The sequence below is a fragment of the Lepidochelys kempii genome, chromosome 3 (assembly GCF_965140265.1).
Source record: "Lepidochelys kempii isolate rLepKem1 chromosome 3, rLepKem1.hap2, whole genome shotgun sequence".
Classification (NCBI taxonomy): domain Eukaryota; kingdom Metazoa; phylum Chordata; order Testudines; family Cheloniidae; genus Lepidochelys; species Lepidochelys kempii.
This window is the reverse complement of record NC_133258.1, coordinates 5,622,979-5,640,196: the sequence shown is the minus strand read 5'-3', so window position 1 is coordinate 5,640,196 and position 17,218 is coordinate 5,622,979. Positions and strand designations below refer to the sequence as shown.

Here is a 17,218-nt window from a genome sequence, read left to right as displayed (position 1 = left end):
TAGTCTGCTGCCAGTCCGCTCCACTCTGAAGGTGGGCAGCTGCAGTTTGCACAAGCCTGAGCTTCTGGGGGGCTTTTGTGGTCAGTCCCAGCTAGCGGCCGCTGCCCCAGTCAAACCTAGGGGTCAGGAATGGCAGAGGCAAGGACTCAGGAACTGAATTGGGGGTGGGCAGAGTCGCGGTACCTTCCGAGCTCCACCCACAAACCAGGCTCCAACCTCGTGAGACGCCCTGTTGTGCAGATGTTCAAAATATTCTCTTGGGCGCCCTGTGGATCCATTTGGGTACGGATCCCTCTACTGTGCGACTGGGCTGCCCCACCTTGGTCCTTGGTCTTGGCTGCCCCTCTGTGGGGTTTAACGTACCCTGCTGGGCTCGTGGGGCTTCCCTCCTCCTTGAGGGAGGGTGGGGGAGGGGGGAAGTAGTTGCATCTCCTAAATAACCGCCCACTTGGAGGGCCAAAAGGAGAAGTTGCGTGTATAGATCTTCAAACGCCATCCGCCCTCTGCTCTTGTATCTGCTTTGATCAGCTGGGAAGTAGTTAACGGAGGTGATATTTTTTACAACAATCACTATAAATGCAGCTCTGCTGACCAGGTGTGAGTCTGCCATGGGCCTGCCTCTGTTTCTCCCCCTTCATGGGGCTCTTTCAATAAACTGCCCGCAGGCTTTATTTGCCCAGAAATGCCCTTCGCCCAGGGTCTAATTTATTGGCATCTAATACAAGCAATGCTCAGTCCTGAGGTGTCTCTTCTCCTCCTCTCTGCCTGGTTTCTGCATCTCTTCCCTGCTTCAGCACTTCACTCTCAGCCCTTTCCATCTGAAGGCTTGTGGAGTCTGCTTTCCCGGGCCCTTAGCCTTTTCCAACTCTCTGGCTTTTGGGACCAAACCCTTCCCTTGGCCAAGGACTTTGCAGGAGACCTGTGTAACTCCTGCTCAGAGCAGCTCTTCTGACCCCTTTCGCAGCTACTTTCTTCAGGCCCCTTTCAGTTTGCTGGTTAATCCTTGCTCAGACCTCTCATCATTCTGTGTCGGCAGCCAGCCTGATTCAGTCTTTTATAAGGCCCTTTCCTTTCAATCCTCAGCAGTTAATTGATCCCAAGTGCCTTTCCTCTCAGTCATTCGGGCATTAGGCAATCAGTCTTGGGTGCCTTCCCTTTCACGCTGTGACAATCGCCACTGGGCTTCTGGGCTACCACCCCTCCGTAATGAACAGGGGCAGTTGGCCCCTCTCAGAGCTGTTGCTTCAGGCTGCCTGCGGACTCAGGCAGGAATCACTGCATTGGTTACACTCAGGTCAGACTCTGAAAGTTTAGTTCCTAACCATGAGGACCAGAGAATGAAAGCTGAGATTCTGGAGAACAAATGGGCACCTCAGAGAGGAGGAGTTGGTGGTGGGTGGCCACCCAAATTCAAACCCTGAAAAGTGTGCATCTCAGAGGAGGGGCTGATTTCGGGCACTGACCTTTTCTGAGAGGCGTGGAGCAGCTCTGAGTGTAGGAGGACTCTGAGTTTGCAATCCACAGTGATCAGGCAGGTGTCTTCAGTGGCTGGGAGCAACAATAGATTTAGTCATCTCCTCTAAGCGTTCCCCCTGGCTGACAAGCATCACCTCCGTCTTTAGTTTAGTTTCAGTCAACTGGCCATCCTGGGCAGGAAACAGGGGTTGATATAGAGCTACTCCGTCTAATACGTCTGGGGGAGCGGCCAATAACCAGCAGCACACAAACCGGAGACTGGTGTTGGTGACTGAGGCCTCTGGGTAATCGCTGAAGGCACATTAGATTAGGAGCCCGTCTCTCCTGGCTCTGTGGCCTGCACCCTGACCACTAGACCACACTTCTTCCAGCCATCGGTACAAAGAGGAAACTAGGAGGAAATTGAGCAGAGGAAGACGTGGGCTGAATATCAGGGGAAATATCCCGACGTTCTGTTCTGTATAGACTCTTAGACTGCATTCATCAGCATGGCACCTGAGCTTCTTCACTTAAGTACTGCACTTAAAAAGGAAAAAATCAAATGCACAACTACGAACTGGGGACTACCTGCCTAGGCGGCCGTACAGCTGAGAAGGATCTGGGGGTTACAGTGGGTCACCAACTGAATATGAGTCAGCAGTGTGATGCAGTTGCAAAAATGGCTAGTATCATTCTGGGGTGTATTAACTGGAGTGTCGTAGGTAAGACATGGGAGGTAATTGTCCCTCTCTACTCAGCACTGGTGAGGCCACAGCTGGAGAATGTGCCCAGTCTGGCCTAGCAGCCACAGCTGGGGTGCTGTCCACAAGTCAAGGACAGCCACAAGGCAGCAGCCAGTGAGCCAGGATCGTGGTTATTGCTAGTGCCAGGATCAACAGGCAAGAATCAGGATCAGAGGCAGGCTGGGCTCAGAGACTGGAGATCAGAAAGCCAGGTGAGGCCTGGCATCACAACGGGTCCGAAGTCTATGTGGTTGCATTGACAACTGCCTGGGCCACTCTCCGGGGTGAAATGGTGAGCATGGGCCAATCAGAAGGCCGCAGGGCGCTGTCACTCTGGACCCTTTGGGCGGTACTTCCTGCAGTGCCTAATCTCCACAATACTCCCTGGAGGTAACTATATGTAGCCTCTTGGTGGTGATGTGGGAACATCAGCAGTCCCAGGTGCTATGGACCTGGCTGCTAGGCCCACGGATTCTAACAGATCTTAGGAAACACTTTCTAACTCTAAGGGATGCTGTGCGATCCCCATCACTAGAGGTTTCTAGGAACAGGTTGGACAAACACTTGTCAAGGATGGACTAGGTTTACTTGGTCCTGCCTCAGCACAGGGGCTGGACTTGTGACCTCAAGGTCTCTTCCAGCCCGACATTTCTATGATTCTTCCAGTCATGCATGAAGCCCCGTGACTACATTCTGTCCTCTTCTCCCAGGGGGAGACGCGGAGGGTCTTGGTTTGGAATATGTACACACACACACACGTTTCCTTGTGTTTGTATTTGAGAAGGCAGGTGAAGAAATGTGCCTTGCGCTTGGAGCAGAAAGTGGCAGGGTGGGGATGGTCCTCGGTTCCTGGGGGAGTTCATTGCAGTCCCAGACCGCCCCCGGGAAAGGTTCTGTCTCCTGCCCAGAAGAGCTTTTCACCCTTACTGTTGAGAGGTCCATGGTGCCGGAGGAGCAGTTGTCAACCACAGTCTCATCCCAGAGCTCGGTTAGATCTTTTACATACTCTGGGCCCAGGCCACGAATAAGGACCAAGCCCTTGAACTTGATTGGATGTTCTGTGGGAAGCTGGTGGAGGGGGCAGAGGATGGGAGTAGCCTGGGCTGCTGAGGAGACACACTGCAGAGTTCTGTACTAGCTGGAGTTGCCCAAGTGCCGATGGCTTCCTGGCCAGATGTACTGTGTTGCTGTAGTCCAGCCGAGACGTGACCAAGGTGCGAATCACTGAGGCCAGGTCTTCATCCGCCAGCGGGAGCCGGACACTGAGATCTGAACTCGAGTCAGCTCTGTGCCAAGGCAGGGCTGCTGTCATGCATTTTTAAAGATATTGTTGAGGGATGTTTTTTCCTGTCAGCTGCAGGTAAATTCTCACACTGGTATTTACCTCCTCCAGGCAGCTCTGGGGGCTGATGGCCAGTAAAACGCCAGCCAATCAGAAACCTTTCTAGACCGGTAGGGGGCAAAGGCGCAGGTTCTGCCGCCAATAAGACTGCACTCCGGGGTGGGGGAGGGCGGGAAAGAGATTGACTAAGGGAACCGGATTGGTGCTTTGGAAGCCATTGGGTGTGGTAACTCGGCTCTGAGAAATCTCACTGGCTCTTGGATTGGACTTAGATGATTAGTTCCGTTAGACCGAGAACCGGAGAAGGGTGAGCACCAGACACGGGGACTGGCGGGGGGAGCCTGTGGGCTGCACTATGAGAACTCCCTGCCCCAGGATAACTTGCGGGCTGCTGCCCCAAGGAGAACATCTGCATATGGGGCCCTGTAGTGACAGGGAACAGTAGGAGTGTGTCCCTCACAGCAGCCAGCCCTGTACTGCACATGGTGCAGGGAAGCATGTCAGCGCTGCCTGCCAGCCCCTTCCCACGGCTCCCCCAGGCCGCTGCTACCCAGATGCCCTCTCCCGGCTGCAGGAAGCCACCCCTCTCCGTCCTGCTACAGCAGCTCTGGTGGAAGCATGCCAGCCGCAGAGCTCCCCATGTTCTGTAGCGCGCCCCGCTGCACAGAGACAGATGGAGAGAAGCAGCCAGGCCAACAAGGCGTTAGAGCTGACACAGGCCAGCGCCGCACCCCGGTGCCAAGTCCTCCGCAGTTTGGGGCCGGCTCACCTCTCCGACACCCACTCCCTAGGCTGACACATGGCATCAGTGGGGATTTGAAACAGCAGTAGTCACCAGCTCCAGCCTCCAGGAATGACTAACGCTTGGAGCCTGAAGGCCAGTGGGCGTTACAGTGGGGGCTGTTGCATTAATTTAGATGGAACCGACTGGCCCAAAGAGTTAAGGGCTCTGAAACCATCCAACAATTTGAAACCACGTTCAGGGTTCGGCAAACAGAGACCTCAGCCTGCTTAGCGCCACGGCAAGTGCACCGTTCTCCATCCTTTTAATCTTTTATTAAAGAGACAGAAAAGAAGGGAAAAAGAGTTAAAGGCTTTGGAATGTAGCCTATGAAGGGAGGCTTTCATTTTAATGACAGCCCTCATGCCTGGTAGCTGGAGAGAGTTTTTAGAAGGAAAAACCAGACCTGGATTGACAGTCTCTTCGATGGTATTGCATATGGGGATGACTGTGCTTTGGGGGCACAGAGAAGTCAGCTGAGGTGGGCTGGAGCTGGGGTTGTTGCTGAGGTTGTTAAAGTCTGACCCCGTTTCCTAAGAAGCCAAACGCAAAAGGGGGAAAAGAAGAACAGCCAAGACAGAAAATGCAACTTCTGTCTGTCACAAGCACCATGGCTTGACCCTGGGCCCATAGGGGCAGCCTGCTGACAATTGCTGACCTGGGACCCATGAACCCAGCCCCAGTGGTTCTGCCCCTGAGGTCCGAGTGGCAGAGTCCCAGAGCGGCTGATCAGCTCGCTGGCCCTATTTAAGTCAGCAGCAGGTGTAATCCACACACCTGCTGGGTGTGGTATTCTGTCCCATCTAGTGGCACCGAGCCCACTTAGAGAGAGAGAGAGAGAGAGAATGAGACTGCTCTACAGCATTAACGAAGGGCCATGTGGCTTTTAGCTCATGCAGTAGAGGCTCATGCATTTAGCTCCAGAGATTCCCAGGTTCGATCCTGCCTGCCGACGACCGGGGTCTGTCGGTGTTACAAGAGGGGGGCTCATCTGGGATTTCAACTGGGAAGTCTCTGACGCTTGGGATGCGCTTCCTCAGGTAGGGGAAGTGTAACCCGCACATCTCCTGGGTGTGGTGTTCTGTTCCATCTAGTGGTACTGAGACCACGTAGAGCGAGAGATTAACGAGTCTGCTTTACAGCCTTAGCTAAGAGCTATATGGCTTTTAGCTCGTTCAGTAGAGACTCTTGCATTTAGCTTCAGAGGTCCCAGGTTCGATCCTGCCTGCCGATGACCGGGGTCTGTCAGTGTTACAGAGGTAGAGGAAGCTTCTGAAGCTGGGCTTCATCCTGCTTTTGGTGGACTGTATGCACCCCACTCCCATGGCATCTGACATGTGGCTCCTGATCTCTAGTCTGGCTCCTATCTCTGACCCCTGGTATCCTGACCCTGGGTGCTGACTCATGGTTCTTATCTCCAGTTTACCTCCTGCCTCTGACCCAGCCGACTCCTGACTGTGGACTCTGGCTCCAACTACAGTGTCTGGCTGCCCACAGCCTGCCCGCGATGCTGTGGTGTTGACCCTCACTTGCATTCTCGCTGTTGGAAAAAACCACAGGCCCAGCACATGGGTTTTTTATCAGCCACTCCGAGACTTGGCAAACTTGTCCCAGCTTCGGGCCGGGTAGGGCATTGCTTTTAGCTGCCTCTTTCTGGTCACAGGCGTATGTTGCAAAATACGCCGGCTCGACTGGCTAAGCCAGACCCTTGTTAGACAGAAGGAAAAACGAGAGAGAAAGGAAAGAAGAGATGTGTGTGTGAGAGAGAGAGAGTCTAACACCCTAGGTGGAGGTTGGGATTGAGCCGGTGGAGGTGATAGTGGGTTCCTCTCTCTGGCCTGGCCTAGAAATCTCTCCGAGTTAAGATGGAGGTCCAGGGTCCCAGGAGATGGTGGGAGTGGCGGCCATGATGGTGAAACTTCCTTCAGTAGCCAATTTTTCCTCTTTCTTTAAGGACCCACAAAGGGAGTGGTGGGTGGAATAGCCCCTCCCCTCAGCATTTTGTCCCCCCGTTAGGCCTAATTTGTGACACATCCGCTTTGGTTCACCGATTTCTAGTCACACTTTTCATGTTCACCAGCCACCACCTTAACACCGTCCTTGAGTGACAGCAGGAGGTCTTTGTGTTTGGACTCATTCAGTCTGTCTCACTTTTTCACCTTTCACCGTTTACTGTTGATATATGGAATTGTGACATTTTATTAACTTTTCACAATTGAGCTCAGCACTAGGGTAAATTTGCAGGTCCAGTTATCACAACAGGGGGCAGGGTGGGAAGAATACCAGATTTTTTTTTAAATGCGGATCTGGGAGAATCATGTATGTTGCCAAACATTGTGGGTAATTTCAGAATTCACCCTGCTTTGCCCTGGTGCTGCAGGATTACAAAGGAGCAGGCGTTGTTGGGGGCAGGAGGGAAGGAAGCCAACTAAGCCTGTAACACTTTGGCAGACTGTGTGCTGTGTTGCCCTTTAGTGGCTGTCCCTTCGTCGATAACGGCCTGTAACTGCTACTGAGTAGTGGAGCAACTTCTTTAGCTCAAGTGGTCGCGCTCTGTGTTGCAGTACTTGAAGATTTTGGGTTCGAATCCTGCTGATGACATATGCTGGGGTCATTCTACTCCATAATCATGGTGGCTCTGACTTTCCACACCCAGATTGGGAAAATTCCCCTTAGAGAAATCTGAAAAACAGAGGCCTGTCCCTTTAAGATCCATGCGGGGTGAAGAACACTTGAGTTCCTGTAGGACCTTAAAGGGATCTTAAAGGGCCAGACCTGTAATTATGTATTCTTAGGACAGTGATTACATCAAGTTACTTTAAAAAGCAGAACCTTGCAGTGTCGAGGAGCCGGCGTGCAGCATCCTGGCTGAGTTCAGATGCACACAGAGCAGCGAGCCCTCAGGATTCATTCTGTACAATACAGCAGCACAATGCAGGCTGTAATTAGAGTGGCACCTCGCAGATCAAAGCTGTCTCTAAGTGCTGTGCAAATTACAGCACAAATCACACCACCAGAGAGTAAACGGGGGGATGGGGAAGTCAGAAACTGCATCTTAGTGGCAGCTCAGTTTAGAACATTTTGAACAAACAACTTTCACCCAGCCAGCTTAGCCAAGTGGCTTTCTGCAGACAACTTCCTGCCACCGTGCTCCTTTTATCTCTTCCCAGTAACCAGGCCTGGCTTTGTGCCCTCACACAGCTTTTCTAGTCCAGGTGAGCTACACCTGATTCTTGGGAGAGCGGAGAACTCCCAACGCACCATAAAGTAGCCAACTGCCGTCTCTGCGCCGCTGAGAGTTCGCGGAAACAATTGTTCGCTGGCGGCCTGAAACGTGAGGTCTGATCGGCCTTATTGGCTTGACTGAAGGTAGCAGCCTGATTTCCAGAGATGCTGAGTGCCCACAACTCCCTTGGGCTTCCACTGAGCTGTGGATGCTCTGCACTGCTGGGAATAGGGCGCAAGGTGTCCAAAGGGACCGACCTCCGCTGCCCATTGGCTACTCTTCGCATTACTTTACATTGCCGGATTTAACGACTCCATGGTCATTAACAACACAGACCAGAGTCTCCCTCTAAACTGTACGCATTCAGCATCTGACAGTCCGTCCAGCACAGAACAGCTGGGACACTCGGGTGTGTCTGCACTGCAATCCAAAGGGTGGTCGACTTACCTGCACTACCGTTGCTAAAAACAGCCGGGGGGATGTCACAGTTTCAGGCAACTGCATCTGTATTCCCCCTTGTGGTCCCTCCAGAGCCCTGCTCTAGATAAAAAGAGAAGGAGGACTTGTGGCACCTTAGAGACTAACCAATTTATTTCAACATGAGCTTTCGTGAGCTACAGCTCACTTCATCGGATGCTCTAGATACTGAGCTGTCACCTCTCTTGGGCAAAAGGCTGGGATTTGCCCTAACTGGAGTTGGCTAATCTGAGCGATACAGTCCTTGGAATTCCCAGGTCTCACTTTGTCACCTCTCCCTCCGAGAGGTGACCTACAACCCCGGCCCACAATAATACATAAACCATTCATTGCACACAATGGATCCTAAAGACACTGTCTCCCAAGGATGTGGCAGGCCATTCCCGTATCTGTCACAGTACCTGCAGCAGCTCTGGCTTCAGCAGCGTGAGCAGGTACCCAGGGTCTCCGGCCTGTTTGTACAGCCTGCCCTGCCAGCTCAGGTATGTCTGGCCAAGCTGCAGTCACCCCTTGGACTCCAGCAGAGGCACGCCGTCACACACAGCATACTCCCTGAAGTGAGACAGAGCTAATCCTTGAGCTTCTAGGGTTCACCTCCAAGCGCCCATTCTAACAAAGCTGCGACCACCTACGACGTCACAGTGCTGGGAAGCACAGCCATGCGAGACTTTATAGAGGGAGCAGGGCTCGCCCTTGAGCTCTTCTGTCCTAGAACCAGGTGCCCCGAGTGCTTGAGCTGAAGGAGGCTATCTACCTGCAGCCGGAGTACTGGACTGCACCTACCCTGCCTGAACAGCTGTTGTCATTTTCTCCCCAGTAGCGTGCAGGATGCACAGACACTGCAGGCCCGCAGCTAATGAGGGGCTGACAACACGAGACTCATCAGAGGCCAGGAGAGTGGCTGCTGCTGACCAGAGAGCTGCGGTCAATTCCGAGGCCAGCCCTGCAGCTGGAGACGGAGCACAGCATCAACAAAGACCGCACTATGGTCTTGACATGCATCTCTCATTGGTGTGGCTGGGAGCTGGGTGGGTCTCAGGCTAGCATGCTAAAAATAGCAGTCTGGATGTTGTGATTCCAGCGGAGACTCGGGCTAGCCACCTGAGCTCAGACCCAGTGGACTGCGTGTGCTTGAGAGCCCAAGCTGCCGTCCGAGCCAGAACATCCACGCTGCTGTTTTTAGCGCGCTAGCTTGATTTTTGGTCCATGGATTCCCAAAAGGTCCATGGACCAAATCTGCTGTGTTGGAATCAAATGTAAAAAGACACAATCCACTGAGGTCCTTCTCCTCCACTGCAGGCCATGGGAACCTGGGATGTGCAAAGAAAGAACCACAGGGTGCTAAAGATGAAATTTACATGGGGAAAGGGTCACTACAATTTCAATCCCACATGGATTTTTGCCAGCTGTTGTTAGTATTACAGTAGGGCTAAGGGCCCCAGTCAGGATTGGGCCCTGTTGGACTAACGGCTGTGCAAAGCCAGAGTCCAAGAATTGTCCCTATCCCACAACCCGTTTCTCCCATATGAAAACGAAAGAGCTCTGGTTGGTCAATGCCACCTCCTGCTGCAGTCTGGAATAAAGGTCCCATGCATGGAGCTGGACACTGCTGTGTCAGCCAAAGCGGCCTTCCTCAAAGCTAGGAATATACATAGAACAGGAGAAAGAGAATCTAGGAATTGCCATAGACCAAGGTCCATGCTCTCGAGTATCCTGTCTCCAGCTGCTGCCCATACCATTGCTTCAAAGGGAGATGAGGGGGCTCTACCAGTGTCCTATGTCCATCCCCTGCGGGCTGCAACCACAAGGAATTGATCCTCGTATGGGAACGAGCCGTTTGATCCTGATGGATGATCCTCACTCCATGCTCCGGGGAAAGACAACCCACCATCACTCCCAGGACCCCACCAGTCAGTTATAGGAAGAGTTTTTTCTATCCCCAAATTAATGAGGGGCAAGAATCCACCTGGTTGAGCACCTGTTCCCATGTGTGAGCCAAGACACGTGATCGCCAAGTAACCATCCATCCTCCATCCACCCAGTCTGTCTACCTCGCGTCCATCACCTTGGCATCTGTCCTCTACTACCCGTTAGTTGTCTTGAGTTCTCAATGCTAAATTGCACCAGGTTCATAAGCCTCAAACCCGTCATTGAAACCACCCTCAGCTGAACCATAGAAAAGCCTCCGTTTGGCCAACTGGTTTATTCCTCATACATCCTGGGGCTTAACACCTCACTCAGTCTGCATGAGTCGCTGATCTATGATTAGTCTTTCTGTGCACTAATTAGGTCTCTTCACGCTCGTTAGTTGCATTAGCTGAGCGTGGGATGTGCCTGTACATCTACCAGCATCCGGCTGGGGAACTGTCAGCGCCTGCCTAATGCGATTGAGAGGCGGCAGAGTGCATGCGGGCTGGAGTTTAGATCTGAGAGGGGCTCATTCACTTCTCTGTCGCATGGCTCGTCCCCCAAGAGAGAAATGAGAGGGGGGGCAAAGGAGGTCTCCTCCTCCCAGTCTTCTCCTGCTAGCCTCACCTGGGCTTTATTTCCCCATACACACCCTCTATGTGTTTCTCCCTTGCATCTGGCCTGTTCCCCTGGAGTAGTTATAGCCCTCTGTTCCAGTCTTTGCTGGCCCATGTCAGCAGGGCAGTCTCATGACCATGCCCTGCTGTGGACTTCACAAACCATGGGTTGCAGCAGTCTCATCTCAGCCTAAGCCTTACTCTTCTCTCACTAGATGTAGTGCTGGAAGGTGCGGGACGCAGAAGCACAGGGGTTGTTCATAGGGCAGATAAAGAGCAGGCCGTAGCCTTGCAAGCTTCCCTCCCATCACCCCACCAATACGCTTCAACCACGACAGGGGGGACCACGTCAGCGGTTGGTAGCTCATCCTTTAAGCCCACTCAGTCCCTGCATTCTCCGTTGAGACCACGACCGAGAGGAGTAATTAGGGCCAATTGCTAGGGTGGTTTTTGTGCTGTGGACATCCATCTTGTTAAGAACTGGACTAATCTAAGAATTAGATAAAAGTACAATTGGGTTCAGAAAAGAACTAGATAAGTTTATGGGGGATAGGACCATCAATGGCTATTAGCCAAGATGGTCAGGGATACAACCTGATGCTTTGGGTCAGAGGCGGATTACTGTTTTGTGCGGCCCTGGGCCAGGGTGTGTGGGGGCCTCTTCCCACCCCTTCCGCCTGCAGTCCCCCCTGGCTCCCTGCCTGGCACTCCTGCCGGAAAAATGGGGTCAGGACATGGGGACTTGCCCCGCTCCACTCAGCGCTCCTGCTGGGGAGCAAGGTCTGGGCGTGGGGGCTTCACCTTCTCCCCGGCAGGAGCACCAGACCAGCAGAGCAGGGCAAGCTCCTACGCCCTGACCCCGCTCCCCAGCAGGCGGGCAAAGCAGGTCGGGGTGTGGGGACACGCATTTTTCCAGGGCCCCCCAAATTCGCTGGGGCCCCTGGGCACGGGGCCCAATGGCTAATCAGCCACTGCTCTGGGTATCCCTAAACCTCTGACTGCCAGAAGCTGGGACTGGACGACAGGGGGTGGATCACTGGATAACTGCCCTGTTCTGTTCATTCCCTCTGAAGCATCTGGCACTGGCCACTGTCAGACGACCACTGGTCTGCCTAGGGTGACAGATAGCAAATGTGAAAAATCAAGACGGGGGTGGGGAGTAGTAGGAGCCTATTTAAAAAAAAAAGACCCCAAAATCGGGACTGTCCCTATAAAATCGGGACATCTGGTCACCCTAGGTCTGACCCAATGTAGCTGTTCTTATATTTTAATGGCTGAGACCCGCCAATCTCATTTCATATCAGCCCTTAACAGGCTTCGCAAGGCAGCACCCTCTGACCATGGCGCATGTGGTTTGAATTCGACTCCACCTCTGAGAGGTGAAAGGTTCTGTCTCCAGCTTCCCACTCTCCCCGAACACGTTTAATATTTAACCACAGCAGCAAAACATAGAGGAACAAATTACAAAACACAGAGGGCCAAATTCTGGCTTAGGATAACTCCATCCAAGCCACTGGCTTTACGCTGGGGATAGATTTGGCCAAGGCTGGGTGTCAGGGAAATGGAATTGTGCTCATTTCACACTTCCCCGGAATGAAAGTTCCCTTTTCCACTGAGTGTATAGCCCTATTCCTGTCCTTGCACTGGCTGTGGGAATCATTGGGGTAGACTCCAAGGCCAGCAAGGACCATTGTGATCATCTAGTCTGACCTGCATAACAGAGGCCAGAGACCTGCCCCCCTAGAGCAGAGCTTTCAGAACAACATCCAGGCTCGATTTAGCAATTGTCCCTGTTGGCGAATCCACCACAACCTTCGGTAAATTGTTCCCGTGGTTAATTACTTTCACTGTTAAAAACTGGTACCTTATTTCCAGGCTGTATTTGTCCAGCTTCAACTTCCTGCCACCGGCGCGTGTTCGACCTTTCTCTGCTAGATTGGAGAGCTAGGGTTGCCAGGGGCCTGGTTTTTGACCTGGAAAATCCAGTCGAAAAGGGGATCTGGCAGTGTCTGCTCAGATGTACTGAGCAGACACCAAAAGTCCAGTTACAGCGGGCAGGGCATGGAGGAGGCGCTGGGTCATCGACCTGCACTGGCTGCTGCTCAGCCAGGGCCGCCTCCTACCTGCATCTCATAGCCAGGCAGGCAGGCTCCTGCATCAAGCTCCGGAGCAGAGAGAGCCCAGCTGGAGGGGGGAGGGAGGTGGAGAGGATCCAGCTGAGGAAGGGGGCTGGGAGGAGAGGCCTAAGCGAGGGATGGGGCCTGGAGGAAGAGGCGGAGCAGGGGCGGGGCCTCAGGCGAAGAGGCGGAGCAAGGGCGGGGCCTCAGGGGAAGAGGCAGGTGTGGGGCAGGGTGGTCCAGTTGTCAGCAATTAGAAAGTTGGCAATCCTATGAAGAGCCCATTATGAACTATTTGTTCCCCGTGTAGGTACTTCTACCCTGTGATCAAGTCACCTCTTAACCTTCTGTCAAGGTAAAGAGATGGAGCTCCTGGAGTCTGTCACTATAGGACATATTTTCTAATCCTGTAGTCATGCTCTGGGCTCTTCTGTGAGAGCCCTGATAGTACAATTAGTGCTGTGGGGGAGACCTTTCAAAGGCACAGATGGCAGCTGGGCACCTAATGCAGGGAGAGCCAATGGGATTCGGACACCTAAATGCAAAAAAAGTGAGTCTCAAAGGGGGATTTGAACAGGGGACGGGGGCTAGTGGGTTAGCGGAGCAGAGCTGGGGGGGCGAACCAGGCATGGAAAAGGACGTGAAGATCTGTGGGAGAAGTGGGCCAAAGGGCCAGGCTGGCATCATGGACAAGCAGAGGGGTGGCGTCATACAGGACTGCGCCGGAGCTAAAGGCACGTAGCGATGGGCATGAACCAAACTCTGGATCTAGAGTAGAACTTTGTGCCTGCGTCTGAAAAGTTCTTTCGGTGACGTGGCCTGTGCCAGGCAGCTGGGGAGAGAAGGGGCTGGGAACCGGGGGAAGGGACGGAAAGACGTTGTGTATGAACCTGGAGTGCCGGGGAGGCGATATTGCTGAAGAGATTAAATTCCAGGAATTAACTAGCATTCCCAAACCCTTGGCGCTGGGGGAGGGAGCCAGCTGAGATAAAGACGGAGGAGGAGACTCAGGTGGACAAAAGCCAGGGCCTGGGGTGAGCAGATTTGTTTTAAACCGTGCATTACGTGAAACAATGTACCCCCGACGCAGGCTGCACCTAATGAGTCAGCCTCTGGCCCAGGCACCGAGGCATTGACTCTGCTGGTGTATGTTGTCAGCAGATGGGAGGGCAGCCCAACTAGGGGCCGTGGGCGTGGGGGTGGGGGTTGCATTATTCCTCCTTGAAGGCTAAAAAGAGCACGCACGGGCACAGAAAGAAAAATAAAAACAGCTCTCGGAGCAGGCAGGCTGCTGGGAGACGTTTTCTTCTGCTGCTCTGAATGGAGCTGGTGTCAACTGTTCCGATTGCCTGCTGACTGACCTTAGTCACTGACACGGCTAGGGAAAATAGCTCAGTCACCAAAGTTAGCAAAACTTTTAGCCCCTCCCTTCTTCCCCCACTGCCCTGCTGCTGTGACCACAATGCTTTCTGAGTGCATGGGGAACATGAGGCTGCATAAAGGCACTGCTTTCAAAGATGGTCAAGGATTATCATTTCCCCAGTGGGGAAACTGAGGCACAAAGCCAGGGCGGGGTTTGTTGCAGGCCACATAGTGATTCAGTGGCAGGACTGATACCGTAAACACAAGACCCCAGTAAAGCAGGAAGAATCGACTCATACTTCAGAGGAGAAAATGCTCAGTCAGTCATGGAGGACTGGTGAACAGTGGGCTAGAGGCTTTTGTTTCTAGGCTGCTGGTTCACATACAGCCAAGGCTACTTGAGAATGATTGAAGGTATGGAAAAAATCTCATAGAAAAGGAGATGCAAGAGCAAAGGTGTGTTCAATGAAACAGAAAGGTGGCAAATTCAAAAGTGAGAAAAGGAAATACTTTTTCATACAGTGTGCAGTCAGCCTGTGGAACTCATTGCCACAAGATATAACTGAAGCCTAGTAGGATTCAAAGAGGGATTGGACATTTCCATGGATAACAAGGAGATCCAGAGTTAGAATAAAGATGATAAAAACAAACAAACCCCTATCCAAGTGTTGGGAAGGGAATCTGACCCTTCCTGCATCAGGCCCTAACTACTAGGAGTAAAGAAGAATCTTCCCCTGTGGGCAGGTTATCCCATAGCTGCCCATGGTAGGGCTTCTCCTACCTTCCTCTGAAGCAGCTGGTGCTTACCACTGCCGGAGACAGGATACTGGGCTAGACGACCTGTGATCCAGTCTGCCCATGCCTACGTTCTTAAGGCCAGTGGTGATCCAAACTTGCTAGCAAAGTGACTGCTTGGTGACTTAGTGAAATGAGTTTGCTGGGTCTCAGTCCAGTTCCAGGTAGAGTGGCATCCACATCCTCAGTGTAACAGTCACTTTGGGTATTAATTGGGAGTGTCTGTGGAGGGGCCAATCAGTGATGAGGCTCTGGGTGTTGAACTCCACCCCTTAGAAGCGGTGGCTCTGTGTCAGAGTTGGGGGCAGATGAGGAATGTGCCCATGCTGGTATTATTGCCATGGTGGTTGCACCCAGGCTCCAATTGGGTTCAGGGCCCCACTGTGCTAGGTGCTGCAGAAACCCATAGGACGATGTAGTCCCTGCCCCAGGGAGCCTGCAGCCTCAAAAGCAACATGGGGAGAAAGACTATCAGATCCATGTAATTCCGCAGCTCCCCCTGCCTGCCCCTTCCCAGTCTTGGGGTCATCATGGAACAAAAGGGTCTGAGGCAGGGACTGGAAGGAAGAGGGATGGCTTAGGGGTGAGTTCGAGGAGGATGTAGGGAGCTGCCGGGGAGAAGATACGAAGGTATCCGTGGATGAAGAAGTGGATGATCGTTAGCAGGACTGATGATCCACGGTGTGTGCTGCCGGTGTGGATGGGGATTTCAGCGTCGTGGGCTGCTAATCTGGCCGATTTTGCCAGTTTTAAATGGCCTCTGTCCGTGTGGATTGTGGAGGTAGCAGTTGCATTGTTGTGGTTGTGTGTGTATAATAAAAATATTTGAATCCTCTTTTGTCAGAGCTGTTAGCAGAAATGAAAGGAGAACTGTATTCATGACGCATGCAGGCTCCCCGGTGTCTCACCTCTGTTGGGCCTTCTCTGCATCCTTATAATTAGCAAAGGCCACACCTGCCAGTGCGTCACTCTGGCCGTTATGACAGCCTATTTTCCCTCCATCTGCAGATTGTTTTTATTTATCATGAGTTATTAAAATCTATCCAGCTATTAAATAGCCAGAAAAATTTACAGGGAATTAGCTGAGCTCTTTCCCCACGGCGGGTTCGCTGCTTAATGCAACGGATGTGTTTTCAAATCCTCATCCTGGCCTGCAGTCAAATGAGTTATTTTGCTGTCTTTGTGGCAGCTAGGGGTTAATAGGGCTGCTCTGAACCAGGCATGGTGCAGGCAAGAAAAAATAATAAATCCAGCTCTTCGGTAACACTTTCGATCAGTGGATTTCAAAGCGCGTTACAAAGGCGGTCAATGTCATGATCCCTGTGTTACAGATGGGGAAGCTGAGGCACAGAGCAGCACAGTGACTTGCCCAAGGTCACCCAGGAGGCAGAGCGGGAAATAAAACCCAGTCATCTGAGTCTGAGACCAGTGCTCCATCCACTAGGCCACACTGCCTCTCAGCTGTGTATGTTTGTCTCCCTTGCTGTGCACGTACACGGCTCTGCTGATGCCGCTCAAGGCTGACTTGAATCGCCATCCATCCAGGGGACCCCACACTCGGCTCTGCCAATGAGGTTCAGAAATGCCACTGGAACCCAGTCCCCCTGAGCGTGGCTCTCCATCTCCCTCGGGAGGGGGTGGGGGGGCATTATACCAGCTGCTGTCCAAGAGCCCTGCCCAGCTCACAGACAACGAGGCATGCTCCTCAGCCCGCCAGTCTTCCGAGGGCTGGGCTGAGAAAAACCGGGAAGGAATTCTTCCCAGGTCCCGGGGGTCGAGGGTGCTCAGCATGTTGCAGGACTGGGGCCTTTTCTACCCAGGCCTGTCCCTGTAAAGTGGTTCTCAGGATTGTCACACAGACCTCTGCCACTTGAGCTCAAGGAGGAACCTACCGGCGGTAGTAGGCTTTTATCCTCCAGTGGCCCAGCCGCTAGACAGGGACACAAAACACACTGCCACCATGTTACACTTGCACTGATCCCGTCTTCAGCTCCAGCTGTCTGAGATGGGGACTAATGCCTTTGCCCTTCCCACGTTCCCCCACAAATGATGGCTCAATTCGCCAAACCTGAGTAGATTTCCTGCTGTTGCTTGAATTTATGCAAGCCCACCACAGGTGCAATTCCCTTTTGAGCCCCCTTTATTCCTCCCTTGTCCTGACCAGGGACAGCAGCCTTGAGGCTCAAGATAGATTTCAATGGCCGGGTTCTCTGTTTCACTAATTTTGGTCTGAAATTCCACACTGATTATGGCTCTTTTGCTAATTTCTTTTTAATTAACCCGTGTCGCTGTGGTTGTTCCAAAATTTAGATCTGGTGCAAACGTGGGGCCATGAAGCTATCTCAGCAGAAATCCAGCTTCAAATTTACAAAATAGAAAAGCAAGGGGGGTGGGA

General features: G+C 52.7%; 1 protein-coding gene and 1 long non-coding RNA gene across 10 annotated transcripts in view; one reads left to right on the top strand and one right to left on the bottom strand.

Annotated features, from left to right (window-relative positions):
- The window catches only part of PTK2B (protein tyrosine kinase 2 beta), a 112,626-nt gene that overhangs the window by 33,552 nt on the left and 61,856 nt on the right, over positions 1 to 17,218 (top strand). The window lies entirely within an intron of this gene.
- LOC140908452 (uncharacterized) lies at positions 6,505 to 12,728 on the bottom strand. Its single transcript, XR_012157870.1, has 3 exons — positions 12,414 to 12,728; positions 7,995 to 8,087; positions 6,505 to 7,003 (listed from the first exon to the last, which is right to left on the bottom strand). It is a non-coding gene; the product is annotated as an uncharacterized lncRNA (long non-coding RNA).